We start from the raw sequence: 21,907 nt of genomic DNA on the forward strand, positions 1-21,907 counted from the left end.
TTGCCCTGTGCTGGTGGTACCACATTGTTTGCAACACGCAATCCTTGCTGCACGCTTTGTGCAGATGAAATGTCAGATACGGATGGTATTTCAGTTCATAATATGGACTTCTTTTTAGAGCATCATTTAAAATGCCAACTCTTTTTGCTCCACTGTGATTATCTCCTTATTGGGCTACTTAGAGTCACGTAATTATTAAGGCTGTAAAAGACCACTAAGATCACCAAGTCCAACCATCCGCTCCTAGCATGCCCACTCACTGACCTTATCCCTCAGTGCCGCATCTCCACTGTTCTTGAACACCCCCAGGGATGGTGATAACCCCAGCTCCCAGTGCAGCCTGTGCCAGCGCCTCACTGCTGGTTTTGAGAAGAAATTGTTCCTGATACCCACTCTGAAGCTCCTCCAGCCCAGCTCGAGCCTATTGCCTCTTACCATATCACTGGTTACCTGGGAGAAGAGACCAACTACTACCTCCATCTTTTATCTCTGAAAGTGTAGAAAGTGGGAGGCTCTGCAGTCAGCCATTAGATGTCAAGTTACTAGTGTCTCTCACAACATTATTGCCCATTCATTTTCTGTCACCAAACTATTCTTATGAAGTTGTTAATTGAGATATATGTAGCCTACTTCCCAGCCAGATGGTAGCACCATCCTTCAGGGAACCTGGGCTGCGGGCACATAGGCAGGTTAGATGAAGAATGTCTTGAGGGCAGTCTGAGGATAAGGGGGTTTCTGTTTATGAGAGATTCAACACGAGCCAGCAATGTGCACTTGCAGCCCAGATGGCCAACTGTATCCTGGGCTGCATCAAGAGAAGTGTGATCAGTAGATCATCTGGGGTGATTCTGCTCTGCTTTCATGAGACCTCACCTGGAGTACTGCATCCAGTTCTGGAGCCCCCATCGCAAGAAGGACATCAAACTATTGGAGCAGGTCCAGAGAAGGGCCACAAAGATGATCAGAGGGCTGAAGCACCTCCCCTATGAGGATGGGCTGAGACAGGTGAAGCTCTTCAGCCTGGAGAAAAGAAGGCTCTGGGGGGACCATATAGCAGCCTTCCAGTACCTGAGGAAGTCTACAAGAAAGAACCATAGGACCCAAGAAAAAAAAGAAAGGACATAGGAACCAAGAAAGAACCAAGAACCCAGACCAGATGGGATTTGAGCAACCTGGTCTAGAGGACCTGTCCCTGCCCTATAGCAGGGGGCTGTGACTAAATGATCTTAAAGGTCCCTTCTAACCGAAGCCATTAAATGATTCTATGTTTCTACGTAAATGAGTACAGAATATCCACAAATTTATTTTTGAGGTGATTCCATATTTTTTGTTCGTTTTTTTTGTTTGTTTTCCCTACTGATTGGCTGCAATGTCCAAATCAGTAATGCCTGCCCTTCTGCTGCATAATTTTTGCATTTTTCTGCCCCAGTGATTTGGGGCCTTTACTCTCTTTGTTACCGAGTCTGACAAGCTGGCTGCTGCTCATTTTGTGTGACTGACAGGAACCTGGAGATATGACCCTCTTTGCTGCGTATGTGCTGTCAGCTCAGGTTATTCACATCCTGTGGTAGTGTTGAATTGCCCTTCTGATGTAGGCAGAGAGCCTATTTGTCTTTGTAGCTGCAGAACTGGCAGACTTGCTGAAGTTTAACCAGAAGGCCCTTCCAAGTCCCTACGGCTGATTTCGTTATGGCTTTTTTCTTTTTCATTATGTTTGACATTTTGAAGGCTGAGCCTCATTATGGGCAGGCAATCTACAGCACCAGACTGGGGAAATGAGTTCTGTAAGATGGTGAGCACATGAAAAAAGTGAAAGAGTGACCACAAAATTGAAATGAGATTGGAGGTACGTTTTTGTCCTGTGATGTAATCCTGTGCAATATCCGTTTGATACAATGTGCCTGGAAACCAGAGAATTTTAAAATGGGAGGAAATGTGATCCCTTTTCCCTGGGCATCCAAGAAATGGAGAAATATTCAGGTCACCGTAACATTTATTCTGCTCAGTGCATAAATATCCTTAGTAAAGTTTCAGCATTAAAATTTGCAAGGCTAATTCTGCTTCTGTAATGATGGAAATATGATAGCTATTTGAGGTTGTTCCTTGTCAAAGTTCTCCAAACCAAAGGCAAAATATCAGTGAAAAAATCCCAGTGAATGAGGAGCCCTGTGCACCTTCTTTTAAGGTGATCATGCTAAGGTAACCTCAAAACACATCCAAAGCCATCCCATATCAATTGTTTCACTGGACTGAGTCCCAGCTGAGAATGTCCTGGCATATAAAATGAGCTCTGCTTTCTTCATCTCCCTCTGCCTTTCCCAAGGCCAATTTTATTCCCTATTATAGTTGTATACAGATTGTGTAGAGTTACACACCAGATTATGTTGTTTTTGTTTTTAAAATCCAGCTCTCCTACTTCATGTATGATACACATGCAACAACCGATGGGCTAGTACACAAGTAAACTACTTCATAACTCAGGGCAATAATAGGCTGAAACAAAACATGATTCACATGCACTAAAATGCTGCACCTCCTGGCTCCCTCAGAGCAAGCAAGCAGATGACACAATGTAAGTATTTGATAAGATATTAACATATCACTGGTTAATTAGATTTCATTTGTAAGCTTTATTTCTGCCTTTCTTTGCCTCTTAATGAAGGTGATGTATCTTCTGAGAATGTTGAACAGCGCTTCCAAAATACAGAAAATTCTTAATAATGTAATTGGATAATTAGACGTTAGCACTTGTGACAATTCTGACATTAAGTGTTCTCATTAAACTCATTTTCCCCCCTTGCCTGTGGCAAAGAAGAAGATAAATGCTGAGGCAGCAAGATCTGAGTCTCCTGCTTCAGAGCCACCCCACTGCCCAGCTCCACATTAAAGTGATGTGGTGACCCTATGTGAGTACCTGAGGAACACAGCCCTTTTCCAGTAATGGGATGAGAGATGCTGCCTCTTCCCTGAGGCTTGTCAGAGTATCAGTTATCAGTAGATTATTCTTTCTGATCTCCTTCCTGTGAGATTTTGCTCAGGTTGAGCTTTTACGGTTGTGGATTTTGTTAAAACTGTGTGTATCAAATGAAAATGTGAGAAGAGAGATCTTTTGCTAGAGCCAGTTGAGAAAAATGCTAGAGAAAATCAATAGTGGTATGCAACATTTCTGCAAAACCAGAGAGAAATCCTGAAATGTGGGTTTTTGTGTGGCATGATTGATTGTAGCTTTGCCTTCTGCTGAAAGCTTTGTGAGGCTGTGCCCATCTTGCTCTTTGGTGTGAAATCATGGGCATTTGATCCATAACTGCACAAAGCCACGGTCATAGTAACAAAAAGACACCGGGTGTGAAAAAAGAACACTAGCTTATAATCACTTTTGGGCACCTCAGTACAGAAAGGACATTGAGGTGCTAGAGCAGGTCCAAAGAAGAGACAAGCAACAAGGCTGGTGAAGGGCTTGGAGAATATGGCTTATGAAGAGAGACTGAAGGAACTGGGGCTGTTTGGTCTGGGGAAAAGGAGGCTGAGGGGAGACCTGATTGCTCTCTTCAAGAGGTGATTTCAGCAAGAGCGAGGATGGTCTCTTCTCACTGCTGACAGGTGACAGGAAAATGGCCTCAAGTTGCACCAGGATAAGTTTAGGTTGGATATCAGGAAAAACTTCTTTATAGAAAGGGTTGTTAAGCACTGGAATAGGCTCCCCAGGGAGGTATTTGAGTCACCATCCCTGGATGTGTTTAAAAACCATTTGGATGTGGTGATCAGGGATATGATTTAGTGGAAGGTTGTTAGTTAGGGTAGGATGGTTGGTTTGTGATTGGACTCGATGATCTTTGAAGTCTTTTCCAACCTGAGCCATTCTATGCCTTCACATGTTGTCTGGCCTTGGCTGTGTAAGCAGGCCTGGGAAATAAAAATGAAGTCATTCTCCTGAACCCTCCCCAAATGATTTTTTTTTTTTTTACTATTGTTATTAGAAAGTAATTTTTGGAGGAAATGAAAACTCCTCATGGGAAGTTGACAAAACTGTATCTTTCCACCAGAAAATCTCTATGGTCAGTCCTTAACCTGCATGAAGAAGGAAGAGCATTGCTTCAGTGGTTTTCAACATATTCCAGTATATTGCATTACTTCACATGGAAAAATCTGTCCTGAAGTTACTTCCTGCAAATAGGATGTAGAAACAGATTTAATTGTAAAGTTGTAAAGCCCCCGTGGCTCAAGGAATAATTCTTCAAAACAGATTATCTTTTAGAACTGCTGCTGAGGTCAAATGATAACATCTACTGAAGTCTCAGAACAAGGTGAAATAACAGAAACCGCAGAGGGATGCGATCTCTGAGAGCTTCTGTATTCTGGGAAAAGAAGAAAAGTCTGATGTTCTCACCTCAGATCTTGGAGTTGTCCAAAGTGCTGTTGAAAAACACTCAGGGTAAATTAGAATTATTTTTTTTTAACTGTGTGGAGAAAATAGCTTATCTAAGTGGAATTGGAGCTTTGCAGAAAGATATATGTCGTACTTTTGCATTTTCTGATGCTGAGCATCTGGTCTCCTAGCTTTGCCATTCTGGAGCAGGGCAAAGACAAGGTACCCACAGGCACTGTGTCCAGCCCCAGCTACCAGCAACTGAAGCAGCCATGGGCATCTCTCAGCCCAGCCCTTCTCCATGGCACTCCCAGGAGCTGCCATGCTGCAGCCAGTCCCACCTGGCCACAACAGCACCCTGGGCAGCAGGCAGGTATGTCGGCATCTCAGCTCTGCTACCCTTTGATGTTAACTCCTGTTGCACTAGGTCATATTCATCTTTCTTGCTGGATCTGCTTTTATCCACTTGTTGCTGAGGCTGTTGGGAAAAAGCTACTCGACGTCTCTGATATCAGTTTTAATCTGTTAGATTGACAGCTCCTGCAGCTGCTGATGGGAGCTTCCCTGTCAGAACAAAAGGAGTCTGCAAACTTGGAAATCTTAGTTCAAGGAGAGAAAGAGAAGGAAGGGAAGAAGAAGAGATGGCAAGGAAAGAAAGGAAGCATTCTCTTTAAAGCAAACTGAAAGGAAAAAGAATAAATCTTAAAATCGGGTTATATAATAAAATGAACTTTTTAATGTGATGACAGACAAAAGTCCACTTTGGAAACTGGGAAGGTATTGTATCTCACTCCAGATTATTTTACTGGAGTGCAAAAAGAGCTGTGCTAGAACTGAATTTTGTGCATGGCATCCCACCTTCAGATTAGCTCAGTAATCCACTGACTTTCATTAGATTTTTTTTTTTTTTTTTTTGCTGAGCACTGACTTTAAAAGTGAAGTGTTTCAAATAGCCACTAAGCCTTTACTGTGATGAACAAAATAAAGGCTGCAAAGTATTGCTATTTAAAAAAAAACGATTTGGATACCTCTTTGAAATGCCATTCCAACATGAGTGCTGTGAGTTTTGTTAAATAGATTGCATTTATATATCTTTTAATTTAAAAGGAAATTTGATAGGTTTCATTTAAGCTACAATATACATGAAGGGATTCGTTTGATGGTTTATCAAAGCTTTATACACTGTAAATTCAGAGAATACCTGCAGGACAAATACAAGGGAGAATGATTTTAAACTAAAGGTGGGGAGATTTAGATTAGATGTCAGGGGAACTGTTTCACTGAGAGAGTGATGAGGTGCTGGCACAGGCTGCCCAGAGAGGCTGTGGATGCCCCATCTCTTAAGGTGTTCAAGGTCAGATTGGATGGGGCCCTGGGCAACCTGGTTTAGTGCTTGATCCAGTGGTTGGCAACCCTGCTTGCAGCAGGGGCGTTGGAACTTGGTGATCCTTGAGGTCCCTTCTAACCTCAACCATTCTGTGATTCTGTGATTCTAAGACTTCAAGAAAATTTGAGCTATTTTCAAACGTTTTCTTCATGGAAAGATGGAAATCCCATAGGTTACCAGTTCTCAAAGCATTTCTGCTGCTGGCCCTGGATATATTCAGAAAGCAAAACATGAGAACAAAGTGAATGTTTGAGAACTGTGTTGGCTCTCTCCACTCAACCGAATTGGATGGCAGAAAAAACCCAGCGAGCCCGAAGTTCTCAAATGTTAAATAAATGCATAAAGGTAAGTGCATGTTATAACTTTTGATAGTACGTCTCTGTATCCATGGTAAACGCTGAACAGATTCTCTGCAGTGCTGAGTTCAGCTAAACTGATGGATAACCTGCAAATTTATGGTATCCTCAGAAGTACAGAAAATAAAGTGGCCACTAAACCTGAAGGACATGCTTCAGGAAGTGAACATGATGTCAATACCCCCTTTTATTTCTTTATTTATTTTTAATTTACTAATTGAGCTTAATTATATTTTAAGTACTTAGTTGGCAAACAGAGTTTTTCCAAATGTGATAATTACTGAATAAGGATAATAATGTGGGTGCTCCTCCTCTTCCTTAGTAGGAAGGCACATTGAATCTTCTGCATAACCATATTTTGGTTGGATGCCAGGCTGACATAGAGTGGAGCTGAATATCTTGCAAGTTAATAAAAAGCATACACATCCATGTTTAAAATACTTCCAGTGAAAATGTGTGTGGGGTAAATAAATGACTGCAAACATAAATCCATCTGGTGTGTGAACAGCAAAGATTGCCAAAAAATTGTTTCTGCTCTGAAATGGGAATAAAACAAACAAACAAAACATCTCCCTGTGATACCAACTTCTTTCAGTTTCTTCAGTTTAGTAAATATGTTATGATTGTTCTTCCTCTCCTGCACTGAAATTTAGTTGACAAGACTTAGGAGAAAGAGCTGCTTTGAAATGAATAATTCAACCGTTTAATTTCCATTCCCATAGAATGGTAATTTTCTGAGATAAAGAAAATGTGTGAGTGTAATTTTCATCTCTTGCAAGAGTTCTTTGAAAACTGCAGAAATCCAGGTAAAGTTCAGATTTACAGATAGGGGCATCTTCCAGTGGGAAAAAAAAATAAGATCAAAAATATTTGATCTGAAAATGGGTCCAAAGACACTTCAATCACAGTTACTGAGGAAAAGCCATAAATTACGTAACATAATCTTGAAGTAAAATTCAAGTGATGACTCTTAAGGCATGAAACAAGACTGAGCTGCAATGATGAAATCAGGCTGCCCGTGTTTTGATCCTCCAACAACACAAATTTACTGGAGTAAGTTTCAGTGGCTCTCATTTCACATGTCATTGGAGGCAATAACAAACCTACAATAGATAAAGAATGCTCAGTGTTCTAATGCACTAAAACATAAGCTAAAAGGAGTAATGAGACAATTATACGACATCATCTAAATATGATATCTCATTTGTGTGCCTGTGCCTAAGCCTGATTTTCTCAGCTGTTGATAATGAGTGACAGTCTTTAAATTTGTATTGTCATTAAGGCTTTAAAGTTTAAATACCATTAAATTTTCCAAGAGAGACTACCATCTAAACTATCGTCTTTGCTCCTTTTTTTAAATTCTGTTTTGTACATGTTATTTTCCCCTTGTTCAACATCATTATCATCACTGGGCAGTGTCTGTGAAACGAGGAAAGAATCTTTAAATCTGTTAAAACAGAAATGTCTTCAGTGTGAGCAGTGTATTCTGTAAAACATCCATGATCACAGGTCAAGTAATACGAGTTATTCTTACGGATCTGATGAGGTGCTGCAAACTGACCTACATGTCCCATCAATTGATGTTGACTTTGGCTTCAAGAAACTCACAAAGTCATGACAAAGTATTTATTTGCGTCTGCGTGTATGTAAATTCTCTCTTAGTTCAGTCTCAAGGGTCATTGCATTGCTAAAGATGTTGATGAGGAAGTCCATATTTGAAGTGTAGATTGATTTGGATGACAAAAGACCTCCATTTGATGTGGGTGTCTACTAGTTGTCTCATTTCTGTCTGCCTACCATACATGTGAAACACTTCGAAAAACTTTTCATCCTTGATGACCTTAGCAGAGCTCATACCTATAAAGGAGGAAACTAAACATCCTCCTACCATTTAGCTCTGTTCACAGTTTTCTGTGCTTAGTGTTGACTCACAAAGTTATTGCATTACAAAGCATGAGATTCCTGAAGCCCAATTATAACTTAATGTTCTTTTCCTTTCTGACATTTTTTTCTGTGCTCTCCAAATATTCTTTATTTAGTAATAGTTAATCTAGGGGAAGGAGTATTATAAATATTGCAAGAGCTGACCAAAGGCTACCTGCTTTTAGAAATGAAATGTAACGTTGCTCTGAATTCTCTAGCCTGCAGTGTAGCGTGTTTCTGTGAAATGCACACTGACAACATGTCCCCTCCCCAAAAGCAGTCATCACAAGGTCCATTCTCCTCTTCAGGCATTCAGTGCCACAGTTTCTGAATATTTATCTGGAGATAATTTCAGATTTCATGCATAACAAAGACTTCATTCTTTCCTTTCCTGAAGTATACTCCTTGACCAGTAACCTAACACTGTTTAATCTTTATCAAATTACATTTCTATTCTAGTAAAAACAGGAATATTTTTGCATATTTTGTTAGTTGCATTGATTAAAGTTGAGTTCCGTGTTCTCTTGCAGTCCTTTATGCTCTCATGCTGCCAGATTTTTTGCTAGATTATTGTAGTCTCTCTGGGAGGGCTTGAGATAGTCCTATGTAAGGCAACAGGATGGAAAAGTAACGTGGTACTGAGCAATGCTCAGCTGGCTTCCAAGCTGCTGAGCTGATATAGAGATTTGGATTGGAGATGATTAGACAGGGTTTGGTACCCCACATCCAGGCACAAAGAATGTTACCTTGCTAAACTGAGTTAAGGGATCTGAAGGCACTTCTCATTGACTTGACAAGCTTTTGTCCCTGATGAATGAGACTTTACTAAAGTAGTGGTGAAATAAAAGAGGGAGTTGTTAAACATCTCCATGGGGTGATGTGTGAGAGGCCTCTTTCCTGGCTAGCTGTAGAGAGTTATAACACTAATTCCATGATCACAATGGAGTGGTTACTGCAGGTGCTACAATCAGACATCAGAATCAGTATACATTTGTATGGGAGGAGCTTTCCTTAATGCATTTATTACCTTAAACAGGGGTCAACACCACTTACAGCAAGAGACTTGATTTTATGTTAGTGAAGAAAATGGATGGTTGGTAGCAGTAACTTTTAAAATTAAGGGTGTAACTTCCTAATAGTCTAAAAATCCTAGTTCACTGTGTCATTAAATCAAATACTATACCTACTTTCAAACCTGCAAGTAATTAACTGGTATAAAGATTAACACACCCTTAAATGTTCTCTTGAATCAGAGTATGTAAATCATACAGATTAGAAATCATCTGTATGGGAAATCACAACCTGAACCTCTGATTGATCAGCTGAGGCAAGTATTGGGTCAGCTGTGGGAGCACAGGTGAGAGTAATGTAGCGGTGCTCCAGGAAGGGGTGGAGCCTGACTCCACCTCCTCTAAGACCTCATTTAAGGGCTGACCCCTCACTGAGGCAGAATCTTGGAGATTGTTCCCTGGAGGTGATTGTTCCAGCTTTTCCAGCCAAGGCATTTGCATCAGTGAGTTTACCTTTTGAGTGTTTACCATCTTTCATATTATCCACCCTTACATCATCTCATAGGATAACATATTAGAAAAGTGGATACTAAGACCATATTGTTATATCAAGCAGAGGAAATAATATTATTTGATTGATGCACCCAACTAAAACTGTCTGTAAGAGCTCAAATGTAATCATAGTCTGAAAGAACTGCTCACAAATGCTCTAATGACCAATAATTATTTAAAGATGTTATTTAGGAGAAATTTTGTAGAACAAACGTGCTGGAGAAAATCTAAACTACTCATGATCATTTCTGGAGTAGGAGCTGCCAAAACTTATTAAATAATTCACTAGCTATCATTTGTTCTGCTCAGCCTATGACAAAAGTTATTGATTAGAGGCTTTGTAGTAGTTGGATGTATTTACAGAAATGTGTTTCTCTTCCCTGCTTTTATTTTATACTGTGTGGTTTGTATTTTCTAAAAATGAGCAGGGATTAAGTCATGTGTTATTTATCACATGCTTGGCTCTCTGATAGTAAGCTAATGGGCATTGTGCAGTTAGAAGGAATCTATTTCACTATTCCAGAATGAACAACCTACGTCTGAATAAAATATTGGGGATAATGACAGAAAAGCAATGCAAAATACTCTTAAAATATACATGGAAGACTAAAAGCTTTCAGGTGGGAATCTACTAAATTCTTTTTTGTTTGAAAAGCATTACTTTTTTTTCTCCCTCTCTCTCTTTGTCAGCACAGCCGGGCTTCCCAAAGTGGAATCTAATAGTGTACTAGCCTACAAAAGTATAAATTCTAGATTTCTTTGAACGGGGCATTTTGACATGTGATATGTCGTAAATATTTGAAAGTCTGTTCCATATCTGCAGACAAATGCTGCTGGTCAGACAGATATTAATCTCTATAGCAAGTGATTGGAAGATAATATTCACAGTGTGAAGAGGTGTGCAAAATGGAGGCCATGAGCTCATTCTTCCACTTTGATAAGACCACAAATAGTGAAATATCCACCAAAAACTTGGGTCTGTTGCTACAAGGCAGTGATTTCCTCAACTGGAACTGTTACCTTACTGGCTATTTGGGTTTGTATGTTGCTGCTTCATATGTCACGTGCTGCTGTTAAGAATTAGTGGCTTCCATTAATTTTGGCAGTTCCTCCATGCATTTGAGTAATAATCTGATGCTCACTGTTAAGTTTGAAAAAATACTGCTAGTTAAATACAGTCGATTAAGGTATACTATCCTTGATTTATGGACTTCCTTGCTATGACTAATTAGAAGACAATCATAAAAAACAAACAAACAAAAACACAAAAAAACAACCAATGAAGGGAATTCTTCTTATTATTTGTCTTTTATCACTCAGGAGAAATATTGGGAGCTTTCAAAATGGCAGTACTGGTAAACAAATATTTAAGGGAACTTGATAAATGCAGTTGCTGCTGTATAAAACTCATTTCTTCCCTCAGCATTTTTTTTTTCTTACCTGTCTGTCCTCTTCTATTGTTTTTCTTGTCTCCCAAACATCGTGTGTTGAGGCCAAAGTGTCAAACTGTCCAACCTGTCTCCTCCAAATGACAGCAGACTTAACAGAAACTCCTGCAGGACAGCAGTAATAGCTGCCTTAGACCTTCCCACTTTTTTTCTACCTTTCTCCTAAGCTACAAAAATGGCAACAAGAAAAGCTCTGGATGTCATTACAAATCTGTGTCTCAGTCTTCTTATTCCACTTGAGATCTCTTGTCTCAGCTCCTGTTGAGGAACGACTGGGGACCTTCCACAGGGCTGTGTTGAGTGGAGAAGGTTTGTAAATTGAATTCAGTTCTATTAAATGATACTGGTTTTAGTATCAGTTCTCAACTTGTACTGGAAAATCTTCTCACTTGGGCTGATTAAAAAGGCTTCACAAAGGAGATGGATCTCCCTTTGAAACAGTCAGAAGTGGAGGAAAGGAAATGCATTGTCATGCTGCAGGTTGCACACTCTGAGATGAGTCTCTCTCAAAGGACAGTGGGATGGATGGGCTCTTCCGGACTTGGTGTTTTTTTTTCTGTTTCTGAGCTATGCATAGAAGCGTAGCTTCTTTTTACCTTTGCCTGCAACACAAATGATGCCCAAAATCTACAACTCTAGAAGACTGTACCAGTACTATATTAGGTCATTTGAAGGTGGACACTCTTCTGCTAATGGTCCTTGATGCATTTATTGAACTTGTTTCTCTTAAAGAAGTACAAAGGAATAAAATTGGAGCTGGAGGTGAATATTGGCAGCACAAAAACTCATCTTTCACTTTGAATAAGCTTCATCATGGAAGTTTATTTATTGTTGTTACTTGTTACAGAGGACTTTGCATGAGTGGGAAGGAAGGGTATAGCTGTGTGTTTTGTAGCAGCAGTATGGGGAATTTTGAGCTAAAGACACGTGATGACTATGCAGTAAACATGCAGGTTTTGGTAGGAAGGCTTGAAATAAGTGTCCAATATTTCAGTGGTGCACTGTGGATACTGTTCATATACTCAACAAAGTTTGTCAAATCTCAGGTTAACATTTATGAGGCTGGTAAGGGTCAGGGCATTCCCTGAAATGTCTCATGTGAAGAGTAACATATACCCCTAAAAGATGAGAATTCACATAATCTCTTCCTTGCAGGAACCTACTATGGTCTGAATGGTGACTGACTTTGAGTGGTAAGAAAGCATTTTTAATAATTGCAGACTTAGTACTCATGTTCTGCATCTGTAAAAGCTCCCTAACTTTACAAAGCACTACTTCAGGATTTGGCCCATATGGGAAATCAGAAGTAGAAAAATTCCTTTGTAGTGTGGATAATAACTCAGATCATGGATGTGGAAGTATAACCTTAGGTATCACTGTGAATATCTACCAATGATGCATTTGTGTGGCTGTGGGTCTTCAAGCAAGATGTGCAGTGTGAGTGCTGGCTTATCAAACTGTGACTGTACACTCAGCCAACATAACATAGCTGCCAAATAATTGAAGATAACTTCTGTGCGACTTCTGGAAGTTTCCAAATCATCAGTCGTATATGCTTGATGCCTAATCTTGAATGCCTAACACCTGAATCTCAAAAGACTTTGAACCTTTTATTTTCTTTAACTGCTCCAGGCTGAGATGGCTCTTTGTGGCAGCAACGTGTTGGGCATCAGTCCAAAGGGAGAGGTGGAGGAGCTAGAGGAACGTGATGACTTGTACCTAGGAAATTCATGTCTTTCTAAGAGTAGGGTCTTGTGCCCCTTTTCTGTTCAGTTTGTGAAGTCTGTCATATAGTGATGCCAAGCCCTTTTCCATTTTATCTAAAAGTAATATTTGAGTACTGCTGTTTTAGGCAGTAGTTTCCTAGTTCATCCCTGTTTGGGCATAAGCCACAAGGCAATTGCAAAATTATGCTCACCCAGGTGGATACATAGCTTGTGACTGAGGCGTCTGATCAACACGGCTTGTGTTTGAGATCTAGCATTCTGAGTCTGAACTGCTTTCAAAGAAGTTTCAGGAATTAAGAAGAAACGAATTCTAACGAGGAACTGCAGTTGGTTCCTCACTCCCTTTCAAACCAAAAAAAAAAAAAAAGACATGAAATCAATCAAAACTCATTGTAAATGATTCATCTGACTTTACGGTGACTTAACAAAGGCAACAAAAGGCCCTTGCAACAGGGAGCAAAGCCCTGCTCAGGAGCCCAGGCTGTAAGCAGCCTCCTCCCTTCATGTCTGCTCCAGCCACATGGTATTCAGACGTGGGGAATGAGTGAAGGTAACATCAACACGATACACCGAGTTTTAAAATCCCAGGTGCCATTTTGCATGAAGAAAATAGTGAATCTTTCACATCAACAAACAAGTCCCAAAGCAAAGCAGTACTGAGACAGAGGTTTAATGAACTCTTTAGGGATGTTTTTTTCAGGTGTAAATTGGTACAGCTAAAAAAATAAAATAAAATTCAAAGAACACCTAAAAGAGCATCCCTGGCTTTATATAAATGTGCAGTAATGATCTCTCCATCTCCTTTTCAGGAGCTTTTATCCTCAAACACTTTGTTCCATGTGAATGATTATGATGTTCTTCCCTCCAGTATTTTAACATTCAGGGTATAGACTCAGTTTTCTGTTTTTAACTGTAGCATTTTCTATTAGGATATAAAGCAGCACTTTCTAAGGGTAGCTCCTGCATTGGAGTCAGCTGTCAAAGCTGCTCATGCTGCTTTGGGTAATTGGCTACTCACAAATCTTTATCTAAAGTATGAAGGTAAATAACTACTAAAAGCCTAATCTAAACTGAAGCTGTAAATTATCCCACGAATTTCTTTTGCTGCACTGTTTTGCTTGGATTTACACAAGCTATAAATCAGAACTGAACAAGAAGTTTTCAGAATGATGGTCACACGGATCTTTATGAGGTCTATAGCCATAAATTTCAAAGCTGAAGTTGAACCTGAAACCATCTGAGCTTGCTTTGTGTGCTTGCTTGCTTCCTTCTGCCAGCCTCCTCTTCATGGCACAAAACTGATTCTACCTCATTTTTTTAGAAACACATATCATGTTTTGGGTTTTGTTTTTAAAGTGCCATAGGATGGGAGGAGGCTGAGGGTGTCCAGCATTCTCTGCAAGGATTGGTTCTTAGAGCAAGCAGCCAAACCTTGGGAAGGCAGGATCTGTCTTCCACGTGAGCCTGTGAAGCATGGGTTGGCATGTCCAGCTGCTGGGAAGATTGCTTTTAGGGAAACCCACTGTCTGTGGTCCAGGGTGAGCCAAGGAAGAGATGGTTGAGAGAAGAGCTGTAAGGAATTCACAAGAAATAAGACTTGACTCAGAGAATGGAAAGGAGGACAGTGGAGGGAGCCATTGTTGCACTGAGCTTACTGTCTCCTAGTGAGCATCTTCCAGTATCATTCATCTTCCAAACTGCCGAACCTATGGGAAGCAAATGTTTAAGTTTTAAATAATTGGGTAGGGCTGAGTTAATGGCTCCAGCTCTGGAAGCTGCTGTTTTACTCTGCCACTTAGTAAGCTTGGTCCTCACTTATCATGAATCTGATTAATCCACATCCCAGGGTCTGATAAACCAAGTCATAAATTTCTGGGGCAGCAGGGATTAGCTTGTTCGGTTTACTTGAGCTCCTAGTAGTGGTTTCAGCCTGCAAGGCAGAGAAAATCCATGAAATAAAGATGCATTTATCTCTGCCTGGCTTCCCATCCTTGCTGTGGTTGGTTAAATGTGTTGGTTTGTCTACTTGTGGAGCTGTGCCATGCATGGAACTCAAGGACTGTTGTATTTATTTGCTTCTGGGCCCAATTCTCAATTCCATGACATTCCTAAAAATGTGTGGTGTGGCTTTTGTCTGAATAACGTGTATTGATTTCTTTATGCAAATACTGTAGAACTGAACAACACAACACTGCCAGGATGTAATGCGTGGAGCTCAAGTGCTGGGTCCTTGTCAGGATATTCCTGAAGTTTTGAAATACTGCATTATGTCTGCTTTCTCTATTTTGGAAGTAGGTCAAAGAGTTTGTTTGCTGGGATTTTTCCCTCTGTAATTTTCCATTACATCTTCACCATCAAACTCTCCTTTATAGAGCACGTCTATTAACAATTCAGCTCTTTTGTTCTTATTAAACGTGAACATTTGGAGAATGACGTTTTGGGATTACATCCTGCGTATGTATCTAAGTAATGCTTCTTAACAACAAAAATCAGTAAACTCATATTTTTCTGCACCTGGAGCACCTTTTTCTGTGCTGCCACTGTTCTGTAAATGCCACCTTTTTACTTATTTTGTGCAGTTAAATAAGGCCTTATTATTTATTCAAGTACCAGCAGCTTCCTAGAAAAATTCACCCAACTTAGACAACAAACATTTTATCATACCTACAGAGGACAAAATAACTGGATTTTTCCAGTGATGCTGAGGTTGGCTTTTTCCTCCCAGTTTTTAAAGTGTATTTTCCTTCCAGATAGAATGTCTTATCTATTCTAGATGTGAATGATTATGACACTGGCTCTTCCAAACCTACTTGACACCACTTTTCATCCATTCTTGCTGCTAATTTTAACGGTCATGGATCCTAATCTGGGTTGTGGTCTCCAAATTCTTCTGTAATTTGTTTATACTCCATACCTCTATCACGCCATGACATTCTCCATCTCTAGCGTTTAGGGCATTATATCCGCATTAAGCATAAATGATGTAAATTACTATCATTAAACATAAATGATGTAAATTACTATAGCTGAAGCATTAAAAGAAGTAGCCAGAATTTAAATTCTTATTCCTCTGTCTTAAGCCAAAACTTTTTATGTGCAGTCTTTCCTGCCAGTTAATTACTTAAGGCTTAGGTTCAGTATCTTTCATTTTGTTCAGTGTTCAGGGCTCTTACATAGCAAGCACGTTCAGTCTCTGTAAGCTGTTAATTTTGTTAGCTTTTCTACATGAAAGAAATAGCTGAGAACTTCTTTTGTCCTTATGGGTGGGAGCAGGGAGAGGAAGGGGATTTTCACTCTTTGCTCTGCCCTTATGAGACCCCATCTGCAGTAGTGTGTCCGGGCATGGGGCCCCGAGCTCAGGAACAATGTGGAGCTGCTGGAGCTGATCCAGAGGAGGGCTATGAAGATGCTCAGAGGGCTGAAGCACCTCTATTATGAAGAAAAATAGGGGGAGCTGGACTTGCTCAGTCTGGAGAAGACCTCATTGCAGTCTTCCAGTATTTAAAGGGAGATTATTAGCAGGAGAGAAATCAAGTATTCTCAGTGGTATGTACTAATAAGAAATGGGGAAATGGCTTTAAACTAAAATAGGGGAGATTCAGATTAGATGTTAAAAAGAATTCTTCACTCAGAGGGCAGTGAGGCCCTGGCACTGCTGCCCAGAGAGCTTTGGGTGCACCATCTCTGGAGGTGCCCAAGGACAGGTTGAATGGGCCCTGGGCAGCCTGAGCTGGTGGGGGGCAGTAGAACTGAATGATCTTCAAGGTTCCTTCCAACACAAGCTATTCTATGATACTATAATTCTATGAACTTTCAGTGTTCCACTTATGCACTGGGAAATTGTATCTCGGCATCACACAAATGGAAGCCTCCTTATAATCATTATGCCTTTTACCTTCTTAAAACTGTATTATCTTTAATGAATATGCTAGTGTTTGGGTTTAAATACAGCAATCACTGCCCCTAAAATTGGTTGTGACCTTCAAATACAGTGCAGGGGGACAGGTCAAGAAATTAACTTTCACAGTCATCACTTTGTTATTATTTTTATTTCCTTTTGTTTCTCATCAGTGACAAGACTTAACACAAATCACATCAGGGCATTTGGGGATCAGTATTGCTTCCCCAGCTGTCATGCTGAAGCTCTGCTGGAGGATGCTGTGTGTCTCTGTTTCTGCTGTTCAGGTTTGCTCTGGTGTGTTGAACAGAATAGATTGTTAGAAAGAAAGGTGAGTCATGACGGCCTATCTGTGCAAGATGAGTAGAAAGTTGTTTCTTCTTTCCTATTGTTTGGCAGCCCTGAAAACCTTTGCTGTTGAGTGAGGGTCTTTAGTTTGTTTTCTGGGATTTTTTTGTTTGCTTTTTTGCTTCAAACAGTGCCACTGACCTGGAAGAGGCTTATTCCTGTTCTGGACTGCAGGAGAAGATTTTCTTACCCCTTTTGTAATGCAGTCACTGCACAAGGGGGTGTTGAAAATCCCGTATTGCTGAAGATCTGATCTAAAATTAATTTTCTTTATTTTTAATGTAGTCTCTTCATGGCAGCAGCTGGTGCTGTCCAGGTACATGCATAACATTTTTAGCTCTATCTGCCTCTGATTTAAATTGTCTTCCTTTTGACATACACATTTCTTCAGCAAGCCCTATCTGTTTGCCACCCCACTGCGCTGGGATGGAACCAATTTCAGCTCCTTGAATTCAGTAGCAGCAATCTGAAGGATACATGAAGTGGCACAGAGGCTTGAGATCTGCTAAGGGAGGCTTCAGCATTTACATCAAAGAGGGTGTCTGTTCTTGCCATCCTCAAAACAAACTGAACATTTGCCCTGCAGAAGGAAATTTTAAGCATTTTTAAAGCCTAATGAGGGTAGGATGGTACTTTTTTTTTTTTTTTTTTTTTTTCATTTCTGTAGAAGAATCAGGAATGCAGCTACATCCTTTTCCGTGTAACCACATATCAAGTGTTGGATGCTGATTTGTGACACTTCGTCTCCCAGTCCCTGCTGAGTTGTTATGTTGAACGTTGAATGTCCATGTGGACACATCCAATGTAAAGAAGAAAATGTACCTGGTTCCTCAGATGGGAGCAGAGGTTGGCTCAAGAGTAACTATGGCAACCACACCAACACTGTGAGAATCAGGACATTGAATATCCAAAAGTAAAAAAGCCCAACCACATACATTATCACTCCAGCTCATTTGGGGGTCTGCCTCTCAGTTTTGCTCCTTACAGATGCTGACAGCTGTGGCTGTCAGATGTAAGTATTTTTCCCTGCTCCACCTGCAGCATCATCAGCATAAACTGTTTCTAGTGGTGAGTGTAATCACTTCCAATTAAAGAGGATATTTGAATTCCAAGTTGTAGAAACACCAAAGACGATTTTATATTCACCTTAAAAAGTTTCATCACGCACATCCAAAAGCAGCGTGCTCACATCAATATTTATAGCATTCAGTTCACCAATGAGCAATTAATACAACATATCAGCTCTGGTGACAAGTTACATTTTATTGCTGTCAACAAACACAGATGTTCTTTCATTCTCAGCAAACCTCTGTTTTTCTCTTCTTTTAATCAAACTGAGTTTTGGAGGATATGTGTGGATGCGCGTTCCAGTATTTCTGGAAGGCTGCTAGAGAGAGAGATGACAGAGCGAGCTCATGAAGGCTTATAAAAGACATTGATTAAGACTCTCCTATGAGATTTAAAAAAAAAAAAAAAAAAGAGTTTTTTGCTTGGATTGGAACTTAGCCAGTTTCTGAGAAAGACCTGGGAACCATTCAGGAGGGAGAAGTCAATGAAATAAATATTTGGCTTTGGAAACACCTCAGAATATCCATCGCTGCACCACAATTCTGGTTTAAGTGAATTTTGACTTTCTGCTAGAGTAGCAGGGACAGGGAACAGATCTACCCTACAATACTTATTAATCTCCTGCCCTCATACCACATGACATGATTTAAGCACCTCATACCGAGAAGCTCAGTTCCACAGAAGTACCCAGTTCAAACAGCTGTGTCTTACTGGTACAGGATTCGCTCTTTCAATCCTTGCACTTCTCTCCAGCTGCTGGAATCAATGCAGCAGTGCCAAGCAACCTGCAGCTCTCCACCAACATTCCTTAATATGTCCACAGAGGCTCAGCAGGACGGCAGGAAATAAACCTCCAGGACAGACTGTACCACCACGTTCAGTTGCATCTGATTTTTTTTCTGCCCAGACTATTGATTTCTGCATGTAAAGCAGAGGGAGAGTTTGCTGGTTTCATAGGTTGTATTATGAAAGCAATCATTCTGTTTCTTTCCAGTTTTGTCTCTCACTCTCCCCAGTAGAATTCAAGCTACTCTGTATGATTTCACCTTTTGGTTGAACTGTTTTTGAACCTGGGAGGACCTGGAGACAAAAAGAAATACACCTTTTCTTTGCAAATGTACTTATATATATGCTGTTTTCAGCAGCGCCTCTGGTCCTCAGGTCTAGACTGGCTTTTTGTTGGGTGTATGCTGTGCCAGCATGAGACTAACTTTAAGCTTCCTTTATTTGAGAGCTCTTATGATCATTATTATCAGGTGTACAACCCAGTTGCAGCAGTGGGATTCTCTGTTCTCCAGCTCATCAGAAAAGAATGCTCTACTTTTTTTGTGTGTGTATTGGGTCCCCTTCCAGTACAACTGGTGAGAATATTTCCATTGGTTGTCATGAAGTGTAGATACAGATTTTAGGGACAGGGTAAATATCCAGTTACTCTCAGCTTTAAAGGCAAAGAACAAGAGGCCATGAATGCAATCAAGTTCTGTCAGCCTCTGCTGCCATGGCCTTTCACTCTGAGTCCATCTCAACTAGGACATATCACACTTGCTGTGAAGTCCAGCTATGTAAAACTCTCTCCAGGTTTGCAAGAACCAGCCTACAGTTCATCTCACAGGTGTAGGGTAGAATGTTTGTCAGACTGCATCAGAAGGTTCAGGCTTGCTCATACCCAAGTTATTCATCTGAGCACATGTCAAGTTTTACTGGTAGATCAGATCTTGAAGATTTTCTAGATCTAATTTTTCCAAAGAAAGCAGTGAGTAGGGAGTATTTCACAGAATCACAGAATTGTTAAGGTTGAAAAAGACCTCAAAGATGAGCCCATCTAACCATCTAGTGGTTGGTGACCCTGCACATAGCAGGGGAGTTGAAACTAGAAGAGCATTGTGGTCCTTTTCCACCCAGGCCATTCAGTGATTCTTATGCTTCTGTGATCAACCCATCACAATCATGCATTTCTAGTTCCATATAAGACACATGCCTAAGTTGCAAGTTGGTCTCCTCTTTTTCTGGTAAAACAGCTCATGCTTTTCATTTTTTACCTATTTTCTACATCATTCTTTCACATGGTTCATTTCTCCTGTCATCTTGAAAACAAGTGGAGAAATGAAAATAAACGCAGAGATCCCTAGAACTGTTATGACAGCTACCCTGGTAGGGAAAATTACCAGTTTCAGCTGTGTTAGCTCATTTGGCCATCTCATTTGAAGGTCAGCACTTTGAGCCTCTCTGCAAATTCTGCACAGAGCTGTGTCCAAACTAGAAAAGAAACCAGGAATCAGGACTGAGATTCAAATCTGAAACGCCATAATGCAGACCAAAACCAAGACTCAAAAGCTGTTCATATACAAACCATGAAGCAGTTGTAATTTGTGTAGGCTGGAGACCTGTCCAAAAACATGAGCTGTCATTCAGGCTAGCAGGAACTGAAGGCAGCTCAGCAGTTCTGCCACCCTGGGACAGTGAAGTCCAACTCCAGTTGACTTTAAATAGGGAACTGATGACCTCCCTAAAAGGCAATTGAAATCCCGGCTTTACTGAGGTCAAAAATAAAAACTCCTAATGAATTTTAAAGAGACTGAGATTTTGTAACCAGAGCCCAGAATGTTAAGACTCATGAATCAAGAAAACAGCAAAGGGAATTACTTTCAGAATATTTCATTGCATACTCCCAGTTCTACAGAGTGCATTGCTGAGGAATTTATGCATTTTGACTAGATCTGCCATTGAATATTTTGGCTATCAGTGTGAAAAAATAATTGAAGTAACCTACTGACAAAGTCATTTTGAAGATTTGTTCATCTCTTGATTTACAGAAGAGGGTGGCTTACACTTCTCATGTGTAATGTGCTCTCGGTGACCCTGCTTGAGCAGGGCTGGGTGCAATATCTGATCTCCAGAGGTCCTTTCAACCTCAGCCTTTCCATCTGTCTGTCGTCTTTCTGTCTGTCTTTGATGCAGGCAGCAAATCAATTTTCATGTTTCCAATGACAACATCATCATACTAAGTTGACCATGAAGGACAACACTAATTTTAAGGCATATGTGGGTGAAGAGAAATATGCAGATTGCAATAATCCACACGTGACATTACAAAAGAATCCAGTCTCCTTCAGTACTTGTGGTCGGTGTTTTACTGAGAATTTTAAGTGTGCAAGTGAACAGTGGGTACTTACTTGAGATGGAAATGCTTATGATCAAGGCCAGTGTGAGAAACTTTTCATCAAATCTCTGTCACGTGTATATTTTTGTTCTTAGCATTGGATGCTTGTACGTCATTCTTTTCACTGCTATGAGGTAGGTATTGTACACCTAAGTGCAATCTACTGCTTGTGAGTCTTAGAGAAAATCACAGCCACATTAATGGATCACAAGGTGCTGCTGCTGGGCCTTCAGCAGCAGCTCAGTGTTCCTCCTGGTACAAAGAAAAGCAGGGCTGATCGCTGAGCACCAGCACTGGTGCATGGAACATAGCCCCAAGCACAGAAGCTGCAAGACATACAGCCCTGACACTTCATTATTTTGATTTTTTTCTATGTGGGTGTTTTTTTTTTCCCCTTAGGGAATTTCTGTGTATGAAAAGCTCACTAAATAGTGTTAGCTGAATAGTTATTCACAGCAGAAGAGTTTCCAGTTAAAAATATCTCCTTTCCTTTCTCCTATAGACCAATACAAGCCAAAAATGCAAGCAGCAAAGTACTTTTCTTCAGAGTTCTGATTGTAGCAGTCCCTAGAACTTGGCTCTGGGCTGTCTTCATTAGTCCCTCTACTTCCAAGCATTAAATCACTGCAGCAGAAGCGTCACAAACTCATGTGGTTTTAAGAAA

General features: G+C 40.4%; 1 long non-coding RNA gene across 1 annotated transcript in view; it reads right to left on the reverse strand.

Annotated features, from left to right (window-relative positions):
• Positions 1-12,534: 12,534 nt before the first annotated feature.
• Positions 12,535-21,907, reverse strand: part of LOC116653193 (uncharacterized) — a 67,727-nt gene continuing 58,354 nt past the window's right edge. Inside the window, exons 2-3 of the long non-coding RNA XR_014944428.1 lie at positions 14,425-14,475; positions 12,535-14,339 (exon numbers count right to left, since the gene is read on the reverse strand). This is a non-coding gene — a long non-coding RNA (uncharacterized LOC116653193). The remainder of the gene's footprint in view (positions 14,340-14,424; positions 14,476-21,907) is intronic.

This window comes from Coturnix japonica, chromosome 3 (assembly GCF_054131305.1).
Source record: "Coturnix japonica strain WE chromosome 3, WE-NBRP24, whole genome shotgun sequence".
In the NCBI taxonomy this organism is placed as follows: domain Eukaryota; kingdom Metazoa; phylum Chordata; class Aves; order Galliformes; family Phasianidae; genus Coturnix; species Coturnix japonica.